We start from the raw sequence: 12,433 nt of genomic DNA on the forward strand, positions 1-12,433 counted from the left end.
AGCAGCTTATATAGCTGTGAGCGTGGGCACGCCCACTAGGCCTGGCTTGCATGCCACACCCTGCCACTCCTAGTTAGTCAGCACGTGCCAGGCAATCCAGTGAATAGCAGCCCCACCCCAGAGCACATGTGAGCCCGCTTTAAGTGAAGAAAGTGTCCATGTTAAATGCATTTTGCACCCGGAATGAGGTGCTATGCTTACAATAAAAGCATTTTTCCCTAATAAATGTTTCTTGTTGTCTGTTATTTATGAGCCTGGTACCAAAGGCGTCAGCACTGTGTCCAGCCGGGCTCTGTCTGTGTTCTTGGCCAGATGACCTTGTCAGCTGACTCAGGAAGTTGACAAAGTGGTTCTGTCTTAATATCAATTATCTAAAACAGGGAGTATAACAAACATCAACAAACTCGCTCGATCGTCTCACTCAATGCATTTAATAAAAAACATAGCTTATAAACTAAAAGCTTGTCATCAATGACGTCAATCTACATTGCAAACTACAAAAACCTACTTGGGGATGTGATAGGATTACAGGGAACCTCTAGGTATACGTTCCATACTTGTTTGGAAGGTGATTGGATTTCTATCATCAAGTGTGGCAACTAAGCCCACCTCTAGTGCAGTTCATTATGAACGTCATCAAATCCACGATGTCCCATTGGTTATACAAACTATAGGACTCCCTACTACGTGGCCCTTTACATTTGGTTGGCACCCTTGTACCCCTCTGTAATATTCCACCTACGCAAGCAGCACGCAGGCTAACATCCAGGTTCTGGTGGGCTGGTTATAACCATAGCTTCCCACCAAGTAGCCTGTTGTCAATCATCACTCTTGCAGTCTGCCAGTCAATTAAGGCTTTGAACTTGGCCTTGGAATTGTTCTCTGTACCTGAGAATACGAGGGAGTATAGGCATATTCTGTCTCTTAACTTCGATACAGCTGAACTCAATCCATCCAAGTGACTGCAGACAATGTTTCAGAGTCTTTCTGTATTTTAAAATACTATTAAATGATGAATCTCTGACATCTTCAATGTTCTCACTCCTCATCCAAGACAGGAGTTTGTTCTTTTCACACGTTCTGTAACTACTGCATGAACATTCAGGTTCATGATAGCCTTGACTTCCTGATGCTGGGCCAACCAAGCCTCTCTTGATTCACCTCTGAATGTTGATTACTTTTCCAACTGCGACACACTGAAAGCCTTTCTTTTCACTGATCTATACATTCCTATGCATATACGTTGGCGCATCGCCGCAATATATTCACTACATAGCTAGCCTTTAAGTATACTCTGTCTACTTGTGTTACTGCATCTGTACACTTGTAAAATGACTTGATATATTCTTCATTAATTCTGTAGCATGAGTATCTTCATCTCGAGCCTGAAATGTTGCTCATCTTTAACACCTCCTCCTTTGTTTCTATAGAATGTCTATATTCTTCAGCCTCTTCTTCTGAGTGCATTAGCTCTACTCTGTATGATGTGACCAGGCTTCTCCTTTGCTTAGTTCTCACACTTCTTCCGGGATTTCATTCAAATGGCCATCATATTGTTGTGAATGCTTGTATGGCTTCCTCAATGGGAAGCTTACTTCCAAGATCCTTTTCGGTATCAGTATTTCCACCGGTACTGCATGTGTCTCAAACTCTGGCTCCCAACATAGAGGCAGCATGGGGGAGGAGCTTTGGGTAGGGGTACTTGGCTCCACCTCTACAAATGGGACATATCACTCAACTGAATATCAGAACAACGGAACAGGATCTTTGGATCAGTTTTCCTGGTATATGTATTCTTTATATGTCATTAGATTGTAACAAGAGATTGTAGATTATATGTTGTTTGATGATTTTTAGGTATGTAGGTTACATGGGTGGAACTTAATTTGTGTAATTGTTTTTAAGGAACTTGTTAAATTTATTTTGAGAATGTGTGAAAAGTGCATATTTGTACTGTAACGCACAATAGATAAAACAAAATAAAAATTATTTGAACAAGAACTTTGTGAGTCTAATACAAAGACACAAAAATAACTATTGACACTTTTGTCATCCTACCTAACAGTCCAGTGGAATTGAACCACCCTCTGGATCCAAGGGTGTTTCCTTGGAAGGTATTTTTGTTGACGTCATCATTATAATTTTGATTGTGAACACTTTTAGCTCATATCAAATGAAAGACATTTCCGTTTACCCTCTGATGTTTTGTTTCTAGTGTGAGGGTCAGCTTAGAATGTTTTGACACAAGGACAACTTTTTAGTTACTGTCTACCTGACCCTGACAGATCCTTAGTTTTAGTTTTGAGGCAGGGTAACTCCTCTGTAGATTAGGGCTACAGAGGCGTTTTTCTAACTCATTTTTGTTTAATAAAATGTCTGATTTAGAGAATAATATAACCTTGTGTCTGCCTCTTATTCCTGACCCGTCACATATGTCAAAAGTTTCAGCAGGGGCACACACTGCTAACAGTGAGAGGAGCAATACCCCATCGCACTAGACCATTTCAGCATTTGCTTATCGATAATGTAGATATGGTCCAAAACTGTAATGGCTACAGATATATGCTAAAAGTCGTATTTCCTTTTTCCTGCTGGATCGAAGCCAGTCCATGCACACATCCTGTTACCACAAGTTCTGTCAGATTCCTCATACATAAGGTCTTCCCGAGATGGGGAGTGTGAGAAGTCCTTTGGTCTGACAATGGACCACATTTTCTAAATGAAGTTTTGGAGCACCTCACAATCCTACTGGGGATTAAGCATAAATTCTATTCTGCTTATCACCTGCAGAAAAATGGGATTTGTGAGCACCTAACCTCCTTCTCAAAGAACTAATTGCTAACCTAAAAATGACCCTCAAGAAAGGATGGCTCCATTGTCTAACAGTAGCCCTATTTGCATTAATCAATCAGCCCGGCTCACACAATCACCTGACTCCTCATGAGCTGGTGAAGGGACATCATATGCTTATACCTCTTGCTCTTCCCACTTGAGCACGAACTGACACCCATAAGAATGTTGATGTGCTTGGGTCTGAAATGCATGAATACCTGGTGGCTATGACGGCAAGTGTCTCTTTTATTTCTCACCAGATCATATTCTTATAAATAATTTTGTGCGTTGTTTGCACAAACACCAATTTGAAGATCCCTATTTAGTAGGGGAGGTCTCACCCACTGAAGTTCGGGTGCAGAGAAGGAGAGCCTGTATTCACCTTGGTTACATTAAACCATACAAAGGAGAGACCCCACTGCCGCAACTCTCTGAATCTGAGGGTGAGAAAGAGGTGATGTGGATGCAGACATGATCAGCCACCAGAAATAGACAGCAACAAGCAGACTGAGAGAGAGAGACAATGAACTGATTATCCCCAACCAGTGTGAGCGAAGGAGTGAGCAAAACATTTTCCCATAAGGATTTTACTTGCACAAATTGAGAAATCATGCTTGTCCAAGCAGACCTTCAATGCTGCCCCTACAGACACCGTTATTTGCAATTTTCCTTACATAGTCAATTCCTATCCTGATGTGCCATCCCAAAATGCCACTCTCTTTGCAAACCAAACACTCACTTTATCCTTGGAAGAGTACTTCTTGCCATCATTGTGCAGTTTTTCTTGTAAAAACCAACAGTGTGGAAACATCCTGGAAGCGTTTTTCCTGTTCTTATTGTGCAATTCTTTTGTTGCAGGTATTGACATTTTGGAAACAACACAAGAAACTTCTTGAAAGAAAGAAAATGGGGCTTTTCAATTTTGTAAGATATACTACACTCCTGGCATGCAACTCACGTGGAGGACCTTTGCAACACGTGAACACATTAGCAGTAATGCTTGTAGCTACATTTTTTACATTCTGCTGTCTTTATTTCTGTATTCTTTTAGCATTGTGAGAACTGGTAATCGATAACTTATCTAAGCCAATATACGACAATGTGACACCCATTCCGATGTTGGATGAGACAATTACCCAACACTTTTCTGTTGCCACTAACAAGATGATACGGCTGAAAAGAAGTGTCAGAAGTAACGTCCCAAACATAAATGCATATGTGCCTGATTCTGCCGAAGTTCCTAATAATATGTGGTAGAGCACTTGAACCAGGTGGGGAGAGAGACATTGGATGAGAGCTTCCTCATTCTCTACTCCATGAGTGCTTCCAGGACCTTTGTAGCCACAGAATTAACTGTGCACCTAGCACACTGCCTGACATATCTTGCGACATGTATGACAAGAGGGCATTTCAAGGCCGGGGGGCTACCATGCTTTGGGTCACAAAGAAAGATTCTCATAAAAGCAGTATCCACCTCAAGTGATGTTAATCAAAACTAGGACATAATACGATATATACTATCTTATCGATAGATATTATCAGGCCTGAAAAGAGTGGAAATAATAACTAAGGAGCACGCATTTTTTTATTGTAATTATAAAAGGAGAAGAGAAATTCCTGGGTGTAGAGAAGCCAACAGGACATAAAGGATCACATATTTACCCAAGAAGGATGGATCGATGGACTGATCAGCTGTAAGGCAGACATGCTTACAGAACAACCAGAAGTGATTGTCCACAGAGTAAATGACAAATGTCGTAAGGATTCGGATAAATATATCAGAATGCTAACATGGGTGGAGGACGAAGCAAGAGTATGGTTAACTCTTCAACAACAAGACATAGTAAAAACAACCCGCTAGAGGAAAAGACCAGTGCACCCTTTTTCAAAAGACCAGTGCACCCTTTTTTCAAAAAGAACAAGAGCTTTATTTTTGTAAACAAGAAGGAAAATGGCGTAAATGGTGTTATAAGTCCACTGCCACAGAACTCTCTCTCATCATCAAGATGGAGCTCAATTTATAAACACAAAAATCGTCATTCATAACACATTCGATGTACAGTATTAATCCCCCACCCTCATTGGCTGCCGCCTATTTACGTGCTAATGATTACATTTGGCCCATGTGCCGATTGGTTGTGTCAGCTTCTTCGCCATCTTCTCCACATATGTGTGACGAGAACTTCACCTTAGAGCGTTGCAAGGTAATTGGTTAAACTGAAAAGGGCAAAATCCTATCTTCACTACTAACCACGTGATGTGCACCTGGTTGTCAGCTTGAACTCAGCAGATAACTTTGAGGTCAGTCTGGTCCTCGCAAACAAGACAACTCTTTTCTCATTCCAGACACATAGGTGCCCCCATTATGCCTCCCTGTCGTGATCTTATAACTTAGCATCACTCTTTGCTCTCCCTGGTACAAATCACGTACCTTGCTGTTCTTAACTCCCCCTACATCAGCTACCTCTCCCAGAGGATGTACCTGAGGTCTTGCTATTCCATCCAATTTATGATGGATTTAAGAGCACTAATCCTGTGCATCTGGTAGTTCAAACAGAATGAACATTCTTCTGGGGGTTGCTAGTGCCCTAAATCTCAGTTACTGTTTTATGTATTGATTGGTTGTTTGTATGGTGCCTATACACAAGTGTTTTCAGGTGCCACAAAACAAGTTGGGGGATTGGGGACATAGAAGAACAACGACAAACGGTTATATTGGTCTTGTGACAAACCAACTGTGCAAGTGCTAGAAGGTGTTAGGTGCAGGAGGGGTAGAGGGAGAAGTGCAGGAGAGGGATGCTCGAAGGGAGGGCTATGGGGTGATGCAAAGGGTCTTGAATTTGATCCTTGCAGTTACCAGGAGCCAGAGATGCAATCCCTGGGCTTGAGACCAAGGATAAGTCTTGCAGTCCTATTCTTGACTAGTTGAAGCGGGTGAAAGGAGCAAAGGGGCGTATTGAGGAAGAGGCTGTTGCAGTAGCCCACCTAGAGAGAACCAGAGAGGGAAGGTGAGGAAAGGTAGAATGTCCCTGAGGAGGTGGAGCTGAAAGTTGGACTTCTTGGCAAGGTCCGTGATGTGTGGAGAGAAAGAGAGAGAGGAGTAGATGATCCCAAAGTTTTTTGCCTGACAAGTTGGTGAGAGGAGGGGCCCCAGGGAGGCTGGCCAGAGAGTGGGGCGAAACAAGGAGCAGGTTACCCAATGAAAAGGATCTCCATCTTACTGGCATTAAGGCAGAGATCATTGGCAGAGCACCATGACTGAATAGCAGTCAAGAAGTCAGGTCTGAGAGAGAAGGGGGAGGAGGTAGAGGAAGGCAGCTACAAGAAGAGCTGTGTGTTGTCGGCAATGAGTTGAGAAGGTGGAGATCAGAGGGGCCAGGTAAATGTTGAAGAGCCAGGGTGAAAGGATAGAGCCCTGAGGGATGCCACAGGTAGAGAGTGAGGTGGAGGAGAGAAAAAAAAAACATTTGCAGTGTGGATGGTCTGTTTGAAAGGAAGGACTTCAACCACACTGGTGCCCAGTCTGTGATACCTAGGGTATCATGGAGACGGTTTATGGAGTGGTTGACTGCGTCAAAGGCAGAATAAAGATCAAGGAGGATCAGAACAGAGGGAGTTAGAGAGCAAGTCTTCACGTGTGTTCAGGAGAGCAGTTTCCATGCCTCTGTCTGCCCTGAAACCGGACTGGTGGGCATGGAGGCAAAAGGCCATTTAACTGTGGAGGGTCAGTTGGGGGATGTCCAGCTTCTCCAAGAGTTTGCCCAAAAAGAGGTACAGAGATAGGGGCGATAGTTAGCAGGGCATGAAGAGTCAGCAGATTAATTTTTTAGGAGAGGGTTCAGAAGAGAGTGCTTAAGGGCTTGTGGGAAGGAGCCAGTGGGAGGACAGTGGTTCCAGAGGTCAGCCAAAGCTGGGGTGAGAGAGGTGATGTTCTCCTTGATGGTCCTGGAGGAGCAGGGGAGCACCTGTTTAGAGGAGACTTTCATAGAGTGAACATCTCTAGAGATCTCGTCTGGTGCAATGGAAAGAAGGAGGAGAGTATGAGGAGAGGGGGGCAAAGGGAGGCAAGAGAAGGGGGGACTGTGGGGGAAGAAGATGACAGAGAGGACAGGATGCCCAGTGTTTTGGAGGAAAAGTGGGTGGTCAGTGCAGTGCAGTGCAGTGCAGTGCAGACAGCCTGGGAAGGAGGAGCAGAGGAGGAGACTGCAGTAGGGTTGGCAAGTTCCTTGCAGATTTTAGAAAGTTTGGCCGTGTTATTGGTGGCTCCAGAGATATAGGGTTGGACATGAACCCTCTTCTTGGAGCAGATGGCAAGACAATATTGCATTTGGAGTAGGCGGCAGGCCAGTTTGTCAGAGGATGAGATAGATGCCTGCCACTTCCAATCTGCAGCTTTGCACTTGATTCGAAGCTGCCAAGTCAGAGTCATTCCAAGAGTTGCATTTGGAGATAGGCTTCATGCGGATCCTCATGATTGGAGCAAGGATGTCCAAGGTGTTCGAGATGGAGAAATGGAGGTTAGCTAGCATAGAGTCAGAAGGAGATTCAAATAAAGGGGACAAAGGAGGGATGAAGGAGGAGGCAAATTCAGCGACTGACACACGCTTCATTGGTCGAATGACAGAGAAGGATACGGGCAGTGAGGGTGGAGGTGTGTATTGCTCCCCAAGAGTGCACGGACAGTTATTTATCACCAGTACATTTGCAGAGCAGAGCAAATACTTTGAACGCAGGTAGACGGAACAATAACTCACACCCAGACATGCAGTTAGAAGATAATGAGCACTTATATGGCTATTTATTCATAAAGCAATAAGTGATAACACAGAAATAAATCACAGAAAAGATAGTGAATTAGAACGAATACATCACCATGGGCGTAACTGAATCCCTCATTTCACCAGAAGCGGCTGGAATACCCCGGTAACAGCCAGGCCGAGAGCACAACAGCCCACAGGTATGTCAGAACAAGGCGTCCCCCCTCCGACTGAGGTCTTTGTGCTTTTTCCACCTGACCTTTCCAGAGCTCAGCATATATGCACTCCTCAAAAGGGGTGGCAATTTCTCGAACCTTCTGGCATTAGCGCTTGCTCATTGATGAGTTACCGTTGGCTGCCGGCCGGGCCAACCGACAGTAACCCCAAGGAGCAAAGCGCTTCTCTCGCCTAAAGCACCACGGAAAACAATTCCATAACTCATCCTGAGACCTTGGCACAAGCATAGCAAGCCATAACATACCTTTTTATCTGGTACCAGCCGGCACCTGTGGATCCCAGTGCAGTGTCCTTGGCTGAGGCCTGCATACCAGGCTCAGCAACGAATAACGTTGAAAACATGTGTTTTTCAGCAAAGCAAGTGCAGTTTTCACTGGGGCATGGAATAAATCTCCATTATGGCTCTGAGTGCCCCCAGAATGCACTGCGCACCAGCGCCATGTTTTAGCTCAAGCATCAAAATCCACCCTTGGATATTTACCTTCCATAGCCCAGTGGTAGAGGAGCCGGTCTTTGAAACCGACGAAACATCAGAACTAAGTTGGGAATACATTGAATACAACAACAACCAGCTATTATGATAGCTAATATAATACACATGCAAGCAAAGGCATAACACAGTGTACCCCCAATATCAGGAATCCATTAAAATAACCAGTCCCACCAATTCCCAGTATGATCTTGAGACACTTGGGAAATTAAGTCCCTCAAACCTCGGATATGACTTTCAATGTATCGTGAATGGTCACTTAGGTTGAAACAGCACATACCTTCAACCGCGTTACAACCCAAATTATGTTTCTGCAATAGATAATAAATGGCAGCCCTGTTTTAAAAAGTTGCTTCTCTAATAACTTTGCTATCAAGGAGCAACTCTTCTAATGCTTGAGAAGTATGAATAAGTCCTTTTACCACTAAACATGATACTTTAATTAAAGATTTGTAACCCCCAGCAGCTAAACCCTGAACTCCCACTAATGAAAGGGCTAATGCTAGAACCTCAGCTTCTGATAACAAATGCACATGTGAATCACAATATGGGAATAAATCCACAGATTCAAAAGTTGACCTTTTGCTTTGAGACATTGCTGGGTGTAAAGGGAACATCATTAGTCCTAATCGTGTTAAGGCACATGGACCTCTGGAAATGTTAGCTGGAATGTAAGTGTATGTGATGTTGCCACATGAGAAGAGCCATCCTGTTGGAAGTTTCACATGATTTAGATAAGTGGCAGCTATCACTGTATGATTGCAAGACATAGTATTGTTCACACTGGTACATTTGCTTGGAACTCGTGAACACAACCTTTTTTAAAATAAAGTTTGATTATTCTGTTTGGTTAAATTCAGCTGTTGGCATTTGCCAATTTCACTCGGTTGGCAGGTCATAAAATAACACACATCGCCTTGAGTTATATTGTATGTTATAATACGTGTCAAGTTTCTCCACTTGCGATCTGTTTCTTGGCAAAATCTACAGTACTCATAGATGGAAAAGGATTGTCTAATATCGGAATCTTGAACCAAAGAATCATTGTGCGTGACGGAGAAAATGTGCTTTAGAACTGGAACTGGCATCGGCACCGCTACTAAACACAAAGTCAGCAAAGCTTCAGCATTGGGCACGTCAGTAAGGCAAAAGTGCGTAATGTTCAATACTTGTTGTGCCAAATATGTCCACATATTCTCCGTTTGGGTAATCATAGGGGAATATCTTCGCCGTCCTAAAGATATCTCCTGCATAGCTGGCATCAACGTTGTTTGAGCTTGCACCTGACGTGTTTTTCGCATTCCACAAATCAATTTCTTCGGTCTGGCTGGCTTTTCAGCATCAGCATAAGGTTGCTTTTGGACATCATTGCTCATCATCATCGGTTTCCCATGAATCGCTGGCACAGATGTGACATTTTTCATGGGTAGCAGCATGCTGTTTGACTCTCCAAAACGGAGTCCATTTAGTCCCACAATTACACCAGCCAGACACAGGATCTACAAGGCAAACCCAGAAAAGAGATATCAGTGTTGAAAATCACTCTCTTAGGTAAAATTTGTCTGCGGGCACATAGTGCCATTTTTCTTTACCGGGTTCCATTACTAAGACTACCTGGTCTTTGCCTGATGCAATAACATCTGCGGGCACTGGTGGGCCATTTGGTCTTTCAACCCACACCTTTGCACCCGGTACCATACTGTCTGAAGAGCCAAAACCACGATCTCCATGGGTAGGTAACACTGTGGGAGGCTCCTCCTTTTTAATCATGGACAACTTAACAGGAACAATAATCAATTGGGCCACCCGATCGCCCTTATGGATCGGTAACACTTGGTCCCCACTATTCATCAAGATAACTTTGATCTCGCCTTGGTAATCGGCGTCAATGACCCCTCCTAGCACTTGGACTCCCTTCAATGCTAATCCAGATCTAGGGGCAATCCATCCCATATGCTCTGGAGGAATTTGTACTCCAATCTCTGTTTCAATCACAACAATCCCTCTCAGGTCTAATCTGATTTCTTCATGAGAATGCAAGTCTACCCATGCTGACTCTGGGAGCTAAAGAACCCGGGGTAATTTCCCAGTACAATAGAGTTTCTCTAACTAAGTTGGGTTGAATCTGTAAAGCAGGAGTCATTATCCGCAACAATGGAGTTTCATGATTATTCACAGCCCTATTGTTTAGCACTTGCACCGCATCAAACACACGATCACGCCAGCCTGCTAAACTGCCATCTCCAGATTTGTGCTGCTGTTCTTTCAACAAACCATTGATCCTTTCAATTAATCCTGATGCTTTGGGGTGATAGAGCACGTGGTAGAACCACTCAATACTCTTTTCCTGACAATATTGCTGAATTAATTTGCCTTTGAAGTGTGACCCATTGTCACTTTGAATTTGCAAAGGCACTCCGTAATGCAAAGTGATCTGATCCAACAACTTAATGGTGTTCAGTTGTGTGGCCCGTTTGCACAGCAAAACCAGCATATATCCAGAGTATGTATCCACAATGGTGCATGCATGCTGACAGCCTTTGCTGATTGGCAGAGGACCGATGTAATCAATCTGCCAAATTTGACCTGGTAATTTTCCTCTCCGCAACGTGCTCTGGACAATCTGCGGGATAGGCCTATGCTGTTGGTGTTGGCACACTGGACATTGCAAAATTATTATTTTCACTATCTCTAAAGGAATACTGATTCCTCGAGGTTGTGCCCACCTGATAATAGCCTTCTCTCCAAGGTGCTCACATTTCTGGTGAGCCCACTCGGCCAAACCCTCCAAATGGTCTTCCTGAGCCTCTGCATCCACAGATGAAATCTTGGTGTGTTCATCTGCAACAGAATCAAACCAACGTTCTAATGAATCTGTAGCACAATGGGTATCCACATGATACACAGTGACTTCACTTTGTGATAACATTTCCGCAATATCTTGCCACAGTTCTTTTCCCCACAATTCTTTTGAATGAATCATCCACCCATTATTTTGCCAGGTTGGCAGCCACACCGCCAACCCATTTGCCACTGACCATGAATCTGTGTACAAATGACATCGACCAGGGGTCTCTTGTTTCAATGCTTGGTAAACTGCGTAAAGTTCTGCAAACTGACTGCTCTTCCCTTTCCCTGACGTAGTCAAAATCTTTTAGTCTTGGGATTGTATGACACCGCTTTCCAGTATCACTCGGTTCCCACATAACGGCCCGAGCCATCTGTAAACCAGGCATGCTCTGCCTGCTCTACGGTTAGCTCGCCATAAGGTACTCCCCACTTCACGGGAGACTCGCGTTTTTCAGACACCTCCGGTGGTATGTAATCTGAGGGTGGTATGTTGGCTACTTGCTCATGTAATTTTGCAACCCCTCCCTTTCCTTGATTTCGCTCTGTCTTGAATATACCATTTCCATTTAATTATGCTGGCTTCTTCAGCGTGTCCTATTCTGTGTGTTTTAGAAGAGCTCAGCACCCATTGCATGATTGGGATTTCAGGCCTCATAAACACATCATGCCCCACTGTGATTTGCTCAGTATCGACCAGGGCCCAATAACATGCCAGAAACTGCTTCTTGAATGGAGTGTATGAGTTACCAGCATCGGGCAATTTACGACTCCAGAACGCCAATGGCACATGTTTCCTGTCCTGTTTCTGCCACACACTCCAGTTAGTGTAATCGTCTTGCAGAGACACATTCAATTCCACTTCGCCTTCCTTCAATGGCCATAAATCAAGCACCTGCTGCACAGTGTCTTTCGCCAAATCAAATGCTTTTTGCTGCTCCTCCCGCCACTGAAACTCATATTTCTTTCGTGTCACTTTGTAGAGGGCAGCCAGTATCTGCCCTAAATGGGGAATATGCTGTCTCCAAAACCCAAACAGCCCTATGAACTGCTGAGCTTGCTTTTTGTTCATTGGAGTGGTAAACTCAAGTATTTTCTGTCGGGCCTTCGGCACCATCTCTCGATGCTCATGATGCCACTGAATCCCTAGGAATATCACTGTCTCAGCTGGACCTTGAATTTAATCTCCCACCCTCTTCAATCCTTCCATAATGGCTTCTAACTGGCTTTGCACACTTTGCTCATCCTTGCCCTGAATCAAAATATCATC

This window comes from Ambystoma mexicanum, chromosome 6q (genome assembly GCF_040938575.1).
Source record: "Ambystoma mexicanum isolate Mex_15411 chromosome 6q, UKY_AmexF1_1, whole genome shotgun sequence".
NCBI lineage: Eukaryota > Metazoa > Chordata > Amphibia > Caudata > Ambystomatidae > Ambystoma > Ambystoma mexicanum.